The following is a 16,539-nucleotide window of genomic DNA, read 5'->3' as shown; positions in this document are numbered from 1 at the left end:
TTCGGATGCTACTCGATGCAGCAGGGGTTCTAGTGGACTGAGGTTTGTAGTAATGTATTTTATATCAAGTAGGAAGAGAGATTCTACTGGTAACTCAGAGTCAAATTTTCGTATACGCGTAATTTAATTTTTGCGGTATACTTGACACAAGTTTTGATATGGCATTTGAAGTAGATTTAGTAACCTGCAGTCATAAGGTACAAATTACGCGAAAGTGTCTGGGTGATAACCTGACTACTTTATTTTGTACGTTAGCGGGAAAATACTGTTCCGCCCATACACACAAAAAAAACAGTGGTCTGGCTACGCAAGACTGCAGTAACTACAGCTCTGACATATAGTACGTACATCCTTACTACCTTCTCCGATGTTCCGGTACACAAATGAATGACATTCCGTTGCTGGACGAAACCAGTTACGTCAATATTTCGGCCATCCCACTCGTTGCTCTCCATTTGAAGGTAGTAGTCATTTGTGGTGCTAGTGCCTTCGCCGGTTTCTAGCACATCATGAAAGGCCGTGAGTATTGCTTCGGGCAGATTCTCGCGTTCTTCTTTTGGAGTTTTCCCACTTGAAAATGTAACAGGCCTTCGTCTATGACTTCGGAAAACAACCAGCACTGTCTTTTCTTCAGTTAGTTCGTTAGACAATACCTCGACAACGTCACCACGTGCTCTTCAGCATACTAGTACAGTACCGTTGGCTGTCATGGACAGCGAGCATGCGCACTAGATAGGAACCCGCCGATTATGCACTGTTAAAACAGTTGGTTGCATATCACACCAAACTGCAGATGATATGCTTCCTCACACCGAGCATTCCATTTGTTGTGTGCATTACTGACCATTCTACCCATAGTACGTAATGCACACTGTATTCCCAGTATGATCTACATCCATAATGCATTACTATAACCATTCTAGCCATTGTATGTAATGCAGACTGTTTTTTTGGTATGATTAACATCCATTTACAATTACAAATACATATTTCAAAATATTGCTAATTATATTTATTGTTCTAGGTTTTGACACTGCATATCTGAACATCTAAGATGAATGACATCCATGGGAACTGCATACGGCTATCACTATCTTCTATTTCTGCAGTTGTTTCTATGGCATTATGGTATGCATTGTGAACAGATGAAGCCAAGAAATAATGTACTTACCATGCATGATTGAAATCTCTTTCAGAATCAATGAAAGACCAGAAGCAATTGATTGAAATCAATTGCTTCTGGTCTTTCATTGCATGATTGAAATCTCTTTCAGGGAGAAAACAGCACATTTTCAGGGGAATACGTCGTATCCCCTGAAAATACGTCGTATCCCCTTTCAGGGGAATCCCCTGAAAATACGTCGTATCCCCTTTCAGGGGAATACGTCGTAATGCATGATTGAAATCTCTTTCAGAAGCAATTGACCAGTCTTATGCTAATTCTGTCAATTATCATAGATTATGAATTTTAATGTAAGAATTGTACGGTATAATACCTGTTGTTATTGAATCAGTTGTGTCTTAATAGCATAAGACTGGTCTTATACATTTACAAATCGGTGTTCTGGGAAGAAAAAATGATTGATAAATCATAGCATTCCATAATCTTACCACGTTTGGTGGTCTGGCCATCCCGACTATGTAGCAGTATTTCAATCCATGTCACTAGAACTAATTGTTGTTGCTAGAAAGGATATGATATGTGACATGATAACACCTTTGTATTGTCCGTACCTGGTGTCATTTCATCCTGACTTGTCACTTCTGTCAACACTTTTCTGTCAGCATACCTATATAAAAACTAAAAGCCACTGCAAGTAACATAGTTACCAACCTGTTATCAGTGCTAGTATGTAAACCCCGGCCGCCGGAACTGAGAGAATGGCAGTTAATTGAACCGGCCCCCTGAGCCGCCGGCACAGGAGCCTGCGGAGCGCCTTCGTACAGTTCATGGTCGACTGCAGTATGTAGCCGCCTGCTAAAAAGTTTAGTCAAGCAAGAAATTATTATCAGTATAATGAAACAAACCGAATAGTCTGGTATGGTTCAACCCAGTTGCGGCAGCTCAGTCCAACACCGGCCTACACCATGCACCACCAGCTCCGACAACTTTAAGTACAGCCCTACTCAACAACCTCCGTTTGTGAATACGTCGTATGTCCAAACGGTTGCTAACAAATTGCAGCTGTCGATAGCATCCTCACGTGAGTGTTATAGGGATGGTGGAACACGGGATGGAACATCGAATCATGTGAGTACAGCAAGGTTAGTTGTGATTCCAAGTATGTGAAATCTTATCTCTTGTACGATTCCTTGTCAATGTAGAGTCACTTCACCATCACTTGAGGCGTCTACGCAAAAATAAACTGAGTCGGCTAGCTACCTGAGCTACCAGACAATCACTCGCTGCCAAGTTTGTGGCGGACTACCGCTACTATGCTGCTTTTATTCCAGGTAGATATACAGTACTCATGTTGAAAGTTTGCATCTTCAGATTGAGGTCACTCTGCAATTGGTAGTCACTTCCACACTGCCAGTTGATGATGGGTGATGCACTTTCAACTGGAGTAATGAACTGTGATCATCAATATTTTTCCTTCTTGATCACCATTTTATATAGAGGTGTCAGAAGAATCTGGAAACACATATTTACAGAAAGCCATTACATTTAAACTCACGTCCGTCAATAGCCATGATGTTTTACAGAACTTAGGTCACTATGGATGTATAAAACATGGGGTGCTCTATTAGCATCTCGAAAACCACCACTGCAAATTGGCCACTGAACAAGTATGTCTTTAAACACTATAACATACCCATAATATTATTGTCTGAGGAGTATTGTAGCTTGTAGCACTATATTATTCGGGCTGGTGGGACAAATTTCACATTTGACCGAAATCTTTTTGGCGACTAAAGCATACTTAGTCACTGACTTTTCTTCAAAATATAGTGCTGGATAATCTTTGTTTATATGTTTATATATAATACTGACAAGCATCTATCAAGAGTTCATAATATTATGAACTCTTGCTTCCATCCTTCACTGTTTCTTTACACAGTCTCCAAAGTCAAGTTACAAAAATTCATACGTCCGGAAGTCTGAATCACATCTATTATTTTCACATGACTTCCAATGTTTCTTATAGATTGTCAGGGCTATTACATATGACATAAGGTTAGACATAATGGTGTCCTGTGATAATATATGTTTACGGATTCTTCTGAAACTTTTATGGATTAAAGTGAAAAACTAGTGAATTATCCTAATTGTAAGGTCCAAGGTTGTGTGTTTCTGCAACATCAAGCCAGCAACAAAACAGTTTCATATACAGCCAAGCCAACCCACATTTTGTAGTGACAGTACAGGGTCAGGGCCCGGAGATTTTGAGTGGTCAGGGGGTCACGAACACTTTTATTGATCTGATGTGATATTTCATGTGTGAAGCATGTATATGTGTGATTAAATTCATCGCTTTAACATTACATTTTGTCACTTTTGCACAAGAATTCATCATAATTGCATCGTCTGCAGTAAACTAGCCGCTTATCACAAGGTGGATCATTTTACCATAGAGAATACCACTTGAGACACTAGATACGCAAAGGCCTTCAAGTTAATTAGTTTGTTGGCGAGTGACCACACCCATCACCAATGGTTAAGCAAAAATTGCAAAGCTGTTAAAGAAGCTGTAAGAAGAATTAAAGAGTTGTTTACAACAGTTGTGCTTTAACAAGATTGTCAAGCACTTGCTATAATCTTGTTATCGTGTTTACTGCAGCTGCCAATCTTGTTAAGGATGATAAAATCAATAGCAAAAGAGAATTCTGCAAAAGTGACAAACTCTATTGCAAATGGGACAAAATCAATTGTAAAAACCTGTAAATTCAATTTCACGTCCTCCAGTAGATTGTATTATTCATGATACAATAAATTGTGAAAGTTTAGTTATTTGAGATTTGGAAGAAATTTGCTTTACTGACCAAACTAAGATAAGGCCACTTCAACTAAATCTTTTGTTTCTCGGGCCCGACCGACCCTATATTTTTCAGCATAAAATAATTATGTTAATCACGTGATCACCTTGCAAAGAGTGATAACGCCACGAAAGAGTTGCAAATTTATCTTTAAGCTCTTAAAAAGTAAGTAACACTAAATATCTCAACATATAGCTGCCTACTCACAAGTGATACAGCAACCGTAATGTAGCTTAGCCACCGCTTGACTCGCAATATCACTCTTCAGCTAGCAAAATAGCCTATTTTTTATTTTACCGACCTTTATTTGGCTGAATTTCGCCCGAGAAACAAAGATTTAGTTGAAGTGGCCTAATGGTACTACTTATAGCTGGATCCCAACCTGGCTTACTCCCTACCACGCGTGGTTCCAAACCCACTCTCTCCATTTTGAGATACCTTTTACTAGAACAAATCACTAATAAATTCAGCTACTACCCCAGATCTACCTGTGATTGGAATAACCTACTCATTGATACTATAGAATCTCAATCTCTAGAAACATTTTTAGGTAACTATAATATAATTCTTATTTTGTGATTTGTAACCACCCCGAATATATCAGTTATAACTGTACTCTTCAGTATTCATAATCATAAGTGGCTACAGCTATGGCCCTACTTTTTTCACAGAAACACTTTTAATTCAATTAAGAAGAAACCTTTTACATATTAATAACCATATAATATGTGCGCTGTTCTATTACTTTTATACTTCCATATCTGGAGCGGCCATAGCACAGTACGGCTTTGATCTCTGGGTATGTACCATTCGCAATGTATTGCACCAACATATTGGAGTACATGTGCCATGGATAGTTCAATCAATTGTGCTCTGTTGTAGACAAGAAGTGACCTACTACCAGGAGATGGACTGCTAATAGAATGGTTTGATAGTAAATTGGTTGTAGGCCTTGGTGCTTGTTGTGTATATGTGACTGGATCTGCAAAAATCTGACACAATAGTGCATTTCTAGTTCCTGTTTATTAAATTCTTATAATCTACTTAGCCAAGCATACCCTCTGAAAAAGTTTCGGCCTCACATGCCAATAACTTTCGGAGTTACAGCTCTACAAAATATCAACAACAGAAAAATTGATTTGTACAGCAACTATAGGGAAAATAAATTACAGGCACTTATTACAACTGTTGTAACTTATGAGCGAATTAACGCACTGGGCTGACATTTTCACCATCGTGTTCACCATGGATAGGGGAATCATTTACTGGGTAATTTTGTCCTTTTATCACCTTTCTTCACTGCATACAAAGGTGAACTTTGTGAAGAAAATCAATCGTGTACGATCACTTTGACGTGACATAAATAAATTCTCATAACTTGCATCTACTGCTACGAAACAAAGATTTCCAACTCCTCTTGAGTAGGCAAATAATACAATATCTAATTTTTTATTGTTAGTACCTTCTTTCACTAAGAAATAAGCATTAAAAACTATGGATTTTTTTTCGGTAATATGCAAATATTTCACCCATTTTTTCAATGCTTTATACTGTAAATATTAGAATTGCACTATTGTTTTGGATTTTTGTAAATCCGGTCACATATGATAATGCAAGACATGTACGATCAATTAGCCCAATGCCAGTACAGTAATAAAGTTTGAAAAGCACAAGAAAGCTAACATAGCTATAATGGCTCAGGCCAAGCAGCGTAATTAGCGCAGTGGATATATTGTACTGAATCCTCTATTAGAGTATCACGATGACTAGAGTTCATTGTGATGTAGCATCTTGATTTTTTCCAAAAGTCAAGTAGCTGAAAAGCGGTCCAGACCAGCCAGACCGTGAGCTCTGGCCCTGCAGTAATTATGATAACTACGTATAAATGATTCAAGTATAAGGATGTACATTTGAGTAGAGATCATATAAATATAAATCCTACTACAGTCAGGGTTTTAAATTCTACTACATTATCTAAGAAACCAATGGGTGAGTATAGGTAATTCCAGTGGGTGAGAAGGCATATATGTGAAGCCACAGTGCTATCAGTACAGTGTGTTCAACTCATTTACACAATAGTGGATCACTCAATATGCATCTTTTGGCATATGTCTCAGTTCTAATTAATACAGGTCACCGGGGTGTGTCCAGGGACAACAGTAGTGACACGGTAGCAATCCTGATATACTACATGTCAGTCCTATTGTACATCCTACTGTCAATGTCTCACACTGTTTTGTTAGTTGGCATGTGTGTAGCATAGCCAAGTGGCTAAAGAATTGGCTTGGTAATCAAAAGGTTCCAAGTTTGATTCTTGGTTAAGCCAAATTCATCTTCTTGTCGTCTCAAGAAAGTTTACTTACATTGCTCCAGTCTATCCAGTTGTGTAAATGGGAATTTGGTGGCCCGGTGTCAACTGGGGAAGTAGCCCACCCAGTTATAACACCTGCATGGTATTAACTGGGGAAAAATTCCTACTGTCCATACCTCACACAGCAGTTAAAGGTCCACTTTGGACTTTGGTTGCTGAAACCTTCACCTGTGAGATATGGTACAGCCTCCTGCAGGTTACTAGTCCTGCCCTTGTCTGTGCTGACTCCTAGCACCTAAGTAGCACACAAGTGCCGATCATGCCCAAAGACTTTGTTTTTGCTTTGCTTTGTGTCTGTGTGTCTTTGTGTGTGGGCATAGCCAGATGGCTAGAGCATCAGCCTGGCCAGTTTGTTATGCCATTTTAGTTTTGTTGTTTCTTGAGCAAGAAACTAATTGGGAACCTGTTATGGGTGTCTTGGAAAAACACATTTTCATTATCAAGATAATATTATTGTTCTGATTTTCTACTTTGGGGCCATTGATCACGCCCAGTTGATACCAATGCACAAGTTTCATTTTATTGCTTACAATCTGTTTCAAGCCAAGGCTATGCCAGACCAAGTCCATGACTTAGTTTATGAGTCTAGCTTGATCTATTTTTCTTAAAGATATAGATTAAATATTGTAGTAATACAATTTTTCATATGTGATCTGATCTGCAAAAACCTGACATAATGGCGCAAGCTTAAATTTTCAGTATTAGCCATTGATTACAATGGGTAAAATAATAGTGTAATTTGAAAATTATTTTTGTAAAAATTTTAAATACTTTGTTTTTTGTGAAGAGAGGGTCCAATGATAAAAGCCTGGATATCATCTTATTCACCTACTCAAGAGGAGTTCGAAAGTCTTTGTGTCGTTGCAGTAGACTAAAGGATGTGTGAGTTATGAGTATTTGTTTATGTCACGTCGAAGCAGTCATACGTGATTGATTTTTCTTCACTGATTTTGACCTGTACATAGTGAAGAAAAGTGATAGAAGGAAAAACTTACCCAGTAGTAGACTCCCCTATTCATGGTGAACACAATAGTGCAAGTTGAAACTCTGTACTGCATTGTGTTTGTAAGTTACAGCAGTTTTTGTAAGCATCTGTAATTTATTTTCCCAATACTTGCTGTATTGGGAAAATCAATCTTTCTGTTGTTGCTACTTTGTAGGGATATAACTCCGAAAGTTGTTGGCATAGAAGGCTAAAACTTGGTCAGAGCAAATACTTGATTTAGTAGATTATAATATTCCATAATAAAGAATTTGAAAAAATGTGCCGTTATGTTGGGTTTTTGCAGATCTGTTCACATAATTTTATTATATAACAGTTATACCATGGCTGGGAGGGATTTGCTAATATATACACCCAAAGCCCGAGGGCTGTGGGTGTATAATATCAGCAAATTCCAAGCAGCAGTGGTATAAATGATATATATTACTTGGGCCGCACTCACCTAATACGTAGGTGAAAGAACTACTGAGAACTCATCCCTTTTATTTTATACAGTAGCATCTGAAGATCAATTATGGTTTTAATAGTGTGGGCTAATAGCCATCAGAACGTTATCCATATGTTAAAACATCATTAATACATTACTATGCTTTAACATGCAATGTTAGAAAACTTGTGATTGTGGGATGGAGTTTATATTGTTATCATTTTTGTACTAAGTTTAGCCAACTAACTTTGATATTGGGACAGTAAGTAAGTTATTATATTAAGTTAAGTACTTAGGACTGTAAGTTACTTACCTATTTCAAAGCAGTAGTAGTAGCTTTGCTTTTCCGTGGTTTGTTCAAAGGCTGATATGTGGTGGGTAGAAATACACATCCTCGATCGCCCAAACAATTATTTTGTGCCTTCATTATCCTTTAATAACAACAAACTAGTCTATCTTAGCAAATATACTAAGCTTAGTAACCAATACAAAAATGAGTTCCACAATACAAAGCTCTATGTTGCTCAATATAACAAGTCAAAGCGCATTGGTTCTTTGGTATCAAAGTCATTGGCAAACCGCTTTCCCATGATATTGCCCAGGCGATATCTTGATATTTCCTGGGCAATATGCGAGTTAAACACTGAGCGGTGCCTTTGAACACCCACGTTAAAGTGGTATATAAAATAATAAAAAAGCAAATTACAGTATTATCAATAACATGAATGTTATTGATCATCCCACATAAGGATAGGGCTGGATAAATGTATTTATCTTTGTTTGTCTTTTTTGTAGAAATCAAGATGTTAAACTGATACTCCATTAAACTGATACTCAAAGAATTATCCTAAACAGAAATAAAACAGTTCATAACTCTTACATTAATGAATAGACTGTGTGAGTTTACATTTAGTCTAATCTATGCTAAGAAATTCTAATTGTATTTTGTGAACATTCTATTCCAATTTGGGCAATTTGTGAACACATGGCATGCATGTTTTTAATTGAAGTATCAGGGCTGGTAAAATACAATAGGTAACCTGAGTGAAGGAGTGATCTTCAAAAATATAACCACCAAAATTCTGACATTTCTTAATCCGCATTGAAAATTTGTAGGTATATGGTCAGTAAAATGTAGTTCAAGAAATGTACACAAATGATGATTTGCTCAGTTGATCCCATGTGCATCACAGTACGCAGGTTTAAACCTTAAATGATATAAGGGTATAATTGTTAATTTAAAGGATGAAAATTTTGTGGATAGCCAAAGTCCACGAATAATACGCCCAGTACAATTCAGTATCCATGGTAAACAGTGGACAACCAAAGCTTCAGCCTTTTATGATGAGTAGTGTTGGAGTTGGAATGTAACAGCAAGAAATTTAATTTCAATCTATTTACCAGCAAATCTGTCAAAATATAGTGTTTTCCCTCTATTCTTCATGTGTACAAAGAAAACCATTCCCAGAAAGCAATGACAAAAGTAAACTTCATGTCTATTGCATTGCAACTAACTCGCATGCGTTTTGCTATAAGTTTTCTCACTCTCCATGCATGAATACATGCTAGGTACCAAAGAAAGGCATTCGTTCAGCTAGTTAAGAATTCCTAAGTGACCACAATTATTTTAATGTCATTTTGAGGGACTCCATCCACTGTAACACTGCTGAGAACAAGTAACACTACAAAGTAATTATGACACAAATTATTAGGATGCACTTTTATCATAACCAACAATGTTACTTCACATACAAATTTCACCTATCATAGCTACTGTACATCATAAACAATCCAGACCTGCTGGACCCATATTACATTGATTAGATACTGTATAGTGTCTGTCTACTGAACATGCTCAAAGGCATTTATAAATGACATCAACCTAGTACGTTTTGGTGGCACTACATCCATCAGTAGCACTTCTAGTGCTACTGATGCACTTGCTTGTGCATATCCAGCAAATTCGCAGCAATGAATATATACTACTCTGGTGAACGATCAGCTTATTACCAAACATGGGAGGAATTATGTATAGTGCAGATTTTATTTGTGTTTCATCTTCCAGTTGTATTGGTAGGAAATAACATGCACGTTAGAGGTTTTGCAGGGAATGTTCACATAATATGTGCGCAGACATTGTGGGTGAATGTATATACCAAAACCCACAATACATTACAAAATTCATAGCTACACGTCAACCCTCAATATTATACATATTTGCTAGAGATAGCCACTTGTTACAATGGCTTTTTAGCATATCCCAGTAAAACTTCTTGCTTTGTACTTTTAAAAATCAATGTAGAATCCTCAATCCACTAGTCAGTGCATACATGGCTAAGGAATGTGTACTGCAAAACCTCTATGTATATACACTGCAATACATTTATTTCATTTTCACAATTTTAACATATATAGTTAACTTTCGTGGACAATGTATTTGTGTTTGTGTGGTTATCTGCACAGTATGTGTACACAACCAAAAAGTTCATGAGTGCTACACACAACACAGCACATTGATAATATGACTGAACACCTTGAGAAAACAGTTTTTAGTTTCGTATGGTTGATGAAAAGGATTCAGAGAATATCCCTCACTTAGACCTGTGTACAGAGTTGCTGTATGTTGAGTACACATTAGTTGGGCCAGTTGCCAGCATCATACATAAAGCCCGTATGGTCCAAGGTACATCCATAAAAACACTGACCACAGGTCGGGGAAACTATCTCCATACTGAAATAATATTGCAAACAGTACAGTTCATACAAAGTTATACAAGAACAAGATACATCTTTTGTATCACTGTAGGGCTCAAACAAATAGTGGTTTTTACTATTCGAATATTCTTTATTCACAACTACCGAATATTCGAATATCCTTTTTCAGCATTGGTATATGGACGAGGTATCAATAATCCTGTTGTACAAGATGTCTCTTTAATACAATTCAGAATCAACACAATTTGATCATTTATGTCATAGATATGCTTATGTAGGATCAAGAATTCCAAGTATTTACACACTGATGTTACGTATTTCCTTTGAAACGAATATTCTCCGAATATTTGAATAATAGAATATTCGTTTGAGCCCTATATCACTGTTTCAACTGGTTGACGATGATCCAGTGTCAGCTCCTATCAAATGAGATAGCTTTCACTCTGCATGTACAACACCACATAATACACACAAAAAATGTTTAATGAGTGTTTCCACAGTTTCTAAAAATAATTTTACCATCAAAATATTCAAATAGCTACTCTAATAGAGCAGTCATACTTTTCAACAAAACATTTGTCATGCTAAGTGCTAGTATGAGTGTTAAATAGCGGTTAACCATGCATGGAAATAATACTGTATAATGGGAATCATTCGCGGAAGATAACTTTTGTGAATTTGCGATTTTAGATGCATTCATGAAAGGTTTTTAAATTGACAAAAATTCCCCCCTCTTTCCCAAAAAAGCCTTTGTACTAATCTCCAACCTTCCCCATATGATTCACACCTTAGTTCATGCAGTACTGACATAGTGACAAGCATAGTGAATGCATGAGTGGATGATACTATTAAAGATTTGTTGTAGCTACTTGCTAAACTGCTATGTATGCGTGACACTACAGTCAGGCACAACATGACACAATTTGAACAGAGATATAAACTTCAGTGACAGTAGTTACGTAAGGTGACAGTGCAAGAAAGAAACCAGTGCTATATAATCATGCAAGAGAAATGGGATATTTCACTGTGATGTGCCCCCAGGCTGATTTCCCATTTATATTGCGAATGTTACCTGCTTCTCTGCTTAAAAACAGCCATCTACGCAACACATCACAGCCCTCCCTTAACAATCAAGTAGTATCAAATTTGGTTTGACTGAAAATGACCCAGCTGGAACAATTTTTGTCCCAGATTTAAATTTTTATTGCAGCAATCAATTCAAATTCAAACAACTTACCAGTCTCTTCCTTCTAACTGTCTCTACTGTTTCCATGTATATTTGCAGACTTCGCCTTCTAGGAACCAATGTTAGCAAACACCTATTTTTAAAAAATCTTTATAACCACCCTAAACAGTTTAACACACAACATATAAACCAGGACTTCATTGCCGCCATCCCTTGACAAAGTCTCACCCCATTAAATTGTTAACAATGCATCAGAAGCAATCCGAGAGTCTAAAATACAAACATTTCATGGCGGACATGTGGTACGAGAATGCACAAGAAGCCACCTATGAGAGTTTAAAATGCAAAAATGTCCTGGAGTGGCTTTGCATTCTCATGTACCTGAGAATGAACCACAAGTAAATTGAGTCTAAAAATGGCATGTTATTCTCAGGTAATTGAAAATGCACCATAAGCAATTTGAAACAAAAATACTAAATTTTCTTCACTCTGAGATACTCAAGAATGCACCAGAGGCAATTTAAGAAAGCCTAAATTTCTGGAGTGGCATGGTCATCCTCAGGCACACGACAATGCACCTGAGAGTGTAAGATACATCCTAGGTGAAGTGTGCATAGGGATGAACACGTGGATCTTTAATTATTGCCCACTCATGGTTATCCCCCCCCCCCCCCCCACCTTGAGTCATTTCCTAGATGAAGGCCTGTATTAAAGACAAGGCTTAGAATCTTTGTTTATGTATAGGTTATTAATCCCACTTGTGACCCTCGGTTTTACCATAGACTTTCTCTACGCGGATATCGAATACTAAAAACTCACCCTGTTACTATACCAGTCCGCGTGCAATTTAGTCAACTCGTTTCTTCATGATCCTTCAGTCTCTAAGCCTTACTCCTTCGAGTATTTCTCCCCCAGACCCTGATGCTGACGCTCTTGCAAGTGTCTATTCCGGCATAAATGTTCCAGATAAGAGGCGCTTATTCCTGTGGGTATGACGTCAGCACAGCAGTTATATTACTAAAGGAAAAGTATAACATGTCATGAGGTAAGAAAAAACTTTATTTGTACTCACTCCAACATTTGCATACAGCTCCATGCAATCTGTTCTTATTTTCCACCCTAAGAACGTTGTCACCTGATGAAGCAATAGAAGTAGAAATGCATTGTGACTGCTATAAAGTTCTTAGTTACCTGACTATTGACAATACCATTGTCAGAGTCTACAGGCATTCTAACTGTCTTTACAGATCTAGAGTTCCTCTTTTGTCTTCAATTTACTCTCTGTACCAATATAATATAATATAAACAAGTTTATTTGCATATAAACTAACTTTTGATAGTTTATTTCCATAAGTAGAAACTATGAGGACTTGTATGCCTCCAGTCTCCTGGATGAGTTCACCGATGTGATCACAGAGACACCATCTAAACTGAAATCTCGACAGTCATTCTCCAAGGATACTGAATATACCTTGGGTCTGTAACCATTTAATCAGGTAGAGTCAATACCGCTGAACCATATTATTCAGATAAAATCAACATATGCATAGCTACTCTAAAATAACAATCATACATTTCAACAGAGCAGTCGTCATGCATACGTGTGTCAAACAGTAGCTAACCATACATGAAAATATACACCTAAATAAGCAGAACTTGAAACCAGGTGAGCAACATTTCTAGAACTAACCCTGGACACACACAAAAGCAAACAAAAAGCAAAGCCTTCAGCTGTCATGCTAGTATGGTCATGCCTACCCAGTGAACAAGCACAGGAGTCAGTGCAGGCAAATCCTAGGACTAGTAACCCCGCAGGAGGCTGTACCATATCCCACAAGTAAAGGTGTAGGCACCCGAAGTCTCACCTACACACACACATACACACTGTACAATATTATCTAGCATATTCCGATTTAATATCATTTAAAATGGTTACCCATATCACTGTGTGAACAGTCTCCTCCACCTGATACTACCGTGCACACATACCCTAGTCACAGCTATCGTTGAAATTTATATTAATGTAGTTAAGGTAGGCCATTGACAAAGTTTATCAGTGAGTTATATCATTAGGTGACAGTACAACCATGCACTTGCTTAGTTGTGAGAACGTTAATTGAGCATGGATAGTGTATCTTAGGATTAATCTAAAATTTCAATACCACTATATATGAACCCATAAACAATAACTATATCTGTATACATCTGCTGATTTGCATGACTTGCTTATGAGGTTACTGGTCCATAGTTCTATTACATGAAAAACAATCTGGTTAATCAAGCGTTTTGAATATAGGTAATTAGCCAGACTAAATTTGGATATCAAACTGGTCTAGCCGGACTGATTTTGTTTGACTAAATGGCTATATTATTATTATCAAATTGTTTAAAGGGATACACAAAAGGCATGTGCCTGTACAAGGTGATACCCTTACCATTATTAGCATCTAAATGGGTCTACCTATAGGCATATGTAAATAACTATTATAGCCAACTCCAGCTAGCTCCTGTTTGTATAATAAAAGCCGTAGAGCAGAATAGCAAGTTATATTAATGTAGCAAATAGCCAACATGCAGTTTTAAAAGATTACATACTGTTACCCAATACTGTAACTAGACAGAAACCGGTGTATCATTAACACTCACCTGCAGTACTTCAGTGGCTACCAAGGGCTGAATGGCTAGTTGCACCATTGCTAATATGTAATTATATTACAAAAGTGCATGACTGCTCCAAACACAAGGCCACTCTAAATAAAGACTCTGTTTCCCATCCTCCACTGGGCATACATTTATGCAAGCAAGCAGTCCATTTCCATTATAAAATTGGTAGCTTTTCCTGAGCATAGCCAGCATAAAATTAAATTGCAGGTAGAACAATATGTAAATTTGTAGAGACTCAATGCACACTGACACATTATAAAATTGAAACTGTTCAGTATGCAAGAAAAAACGGAAGAATTATAATATTATTAGTGACACGGATGCAGGCAGTGGACTGGAACAGAGAATTTATTTGGAGTGACCAAAGCAATGCAGTTTCATTGTAGATGCATGCATGAAGTTAGTCAACACGGATCAAATTTAAATTCGATTGACTAAGATTCAGCCAAACTTAATTTCATTGGATGCCAAAGCTGGTTGACTGAAAATGGCCCAGCTGGGTCTGGGTATGAGACAGATGGTATTCATTATCAACTCTAACAGTTACACAACATATAAAGGAGCTTGGAACAAGGCTTAGAACCGAACCAGAGTTTCCACACTTGTCACGGGAGTTATAATTGTAATCTATGGTTTCCTGAAACCGTTGCTTATCAAATACTAAGAACTCACTCTGTGCTTCAGTTTACTCGACTCGTCATGCTCCTTCAACCTCTTTCCCTCGAGAGTTTCTAACAAGCTCCCAAACCCATCTCGCATCCAGTGCTTTTGTATGCGCCTATTCATAAACGCTCCATATAAGAGGCGCTTATCTTCCCATATAAGAGGCGCATATCTCTGAGCTATGGCGTCATGGTATGCTCACAGGGTATGTTATTTCATACCAATATGTTAGTGTGATATGCTAACGTTTTTAGTATGTAATGCATGCAGATCTGTTTCATACCTTCTAGTGTAGCAACTCAGTATGCAATGCATACAATTTTGGTATGAAATGCACTCAGGCTTTTTAACAGTGTGCTCATAATTTTACCTATTATGCTATGCTACACTGCTCAAAAATTTACCTATTATGCTTAAATTTATGCTCAGTACTTACCTATTATGCTCAAATTATGCCCAATTATTTATGCCTCAGTTCTCATGCTCTGCTAATAATTTCCAGTTTATGGGTAAATAATAAGTGCCTGAAGCTCAAACTTACTTGTCAAAATGCATATCACAGAAAAGATCGATATATCTACTCTAATAGAACAGTCAGCTATGTGATTGCTCTATTAGAGTTACTGACTGTTCTATTAGAGTATATCGATCTTTCTGTGAAACTTATTTTTATAAGCAAGACTTCATACTGTTACAAAATATTCTACCTATTATGCTAGCATTATGCTCAATGCTTTCAGGTACCTATTATGCTCATATTTATGCCAGCATAATCGGCGGGTCCCTAGCACTAGAGCAGGTACACAGAATTTCCGGTACTGCATGCATACTACGGATCATAGGCGGCGGAAAGGGGGGGGGCTTAGCCCCCCCTCAGAATGATATCACACCGAAATTATCTTTCTTGGAGTGGGGCTGAAAACCGTGATAAAGATCGAGATACTCTAATATAGAGCAGTCACTCTAATAAAGTAGTCAGTGTGTAGCGAGCTATGTAAGGATTTTTATGTAGTTTATCAGCTAGAAATGGTAGCTGGTGAGGTGGAAAGCTCTTGTGAGTTGGTTGTGACCTTTTTTTTTTTTTTGGTCTCACCTTACCAAACTATAGAAATAAGTCTGGGTCAGCTCAGCGGAGTCCCCCCCCCCCCCCCCCCCTCATATCAACTACTTCCTCCGCCGCTGCTACGGATACTAAATGTACTGTAACGTATGTACTTTAATACGTAGCTACGTGTTGAGATGTAGCTACATATTAAAGCGTACGCATTTAGATGTACATTTTAAAGTGTACGTGTTGAGATGTACATAGCTATGTACGTGTTGAGATGTACATTTAGATTGAAAACAGGATAAATTTTGTTACTGATAGCTTGCCATATATCCGCGTAGTGGAGGAAGCCATTAGGCGGACACCGCATAGTTTTACATCCGTATGCAGTCCGCCAAGTGAAATTACTGATTCGCGGACACGGCGTCTATTCCGTATACAGTGCTAGTAGCTATCTCCTGTGGTAGCTGTATCCCTTTTCAAA

The 16,539-nt window shown here is 37.6% G+C and overlaps 3 long non-coding RNA genes across 7 annotated transcripts; 1 reads left to right on the top strand and 2 right to left on the bottom strand.

The window, feature by feature from the left end:
- Window positions 1–816: 816 nt before the first annotated feature.
- On the bottom strand, window positions 817–4,258 carry LOC136247002 (uncharacterized). The gene is made up of 6 exons (XR_010696997.1): window positions 1,835–4,258; window positions 1,735–1,790; window positions 1,612–1,684; window positions 1,497–1,564; window positions 1,172–1,442; window positions 817–1,115 (listed from the first exon to the last, which is right to left on the bottom strand). It is a non-coding gene; the product is annotated as an uncharacterized lncRNA (long non-coding RNA).
- LOC136247001 (uncharacterized) lies at window positions 2,125–8,751 on the top strand. Its single transcript, XR_010696996.1, has 3 exons — window positions 2,125–2,265; window positions 2,326–2,454; window positions 8,575–8,751. It is a non-coding gene; the product is annotated as an uncharacterized lncRNA (long non-coding RNA).
- Window positions 8,752–10,139: 1,388 nt separating this feature from the next.
- Window positions 10,140–15,326, bottom strand: LOC136246992 (uncharacterized). Of its 5 annotated transcripts, XR_010696992.1 has the most exons (9): window positions 15,017–15,324; window positions 14,327–14,376; window positions 13,152–13,235; window positions 13,012–13,105; window positions 12,872–12,961; window positions 12,753–12,815; window positions 12,500–12,697; window positions 11,732–11,813; window positions 10,140–10,913 (listed from the first exon to the last, which is right to left on the bottom strand). It is a non-coding gene; the product is annotated as an uncharacterized lncRNA (long non-coding RNA). The 5 variants fall into 5 exon arrangements; XR_010696991.1 differs by lacking the exon at window positions 14,327–14,376 and having other exon boundaries at window positions 11,567–11,813; window positions 15,017–15,326; XR_010696990.1 differs by lacking the exon at window positions 14,327–14,376 and having other exon boundaries at window positions 15,017–15,322.
- Window positions 15,327–16,539: the final 1,213 nt, after the last annotated feature.

The sequence above is a fragment of the Dysidea avara genome, chromosome 2 (assembly GCF_963678975.1).
Source record: "Dysidea avara chromosome 2, odDysAvar1.4, whole genome shotgun sequence".
Taxonomy (NCBI): Eukaryota; Metazoa; Porifera; class Demospongiae; order Dictyoceratida; family Dysideidae; genus Dysidea; species Dysidea avara.
The sequence above is the reverse complement of the archived record's forward strand: the minus strand, read 5'-3'. Positions and strand labels throughout refer to the sequence as shown.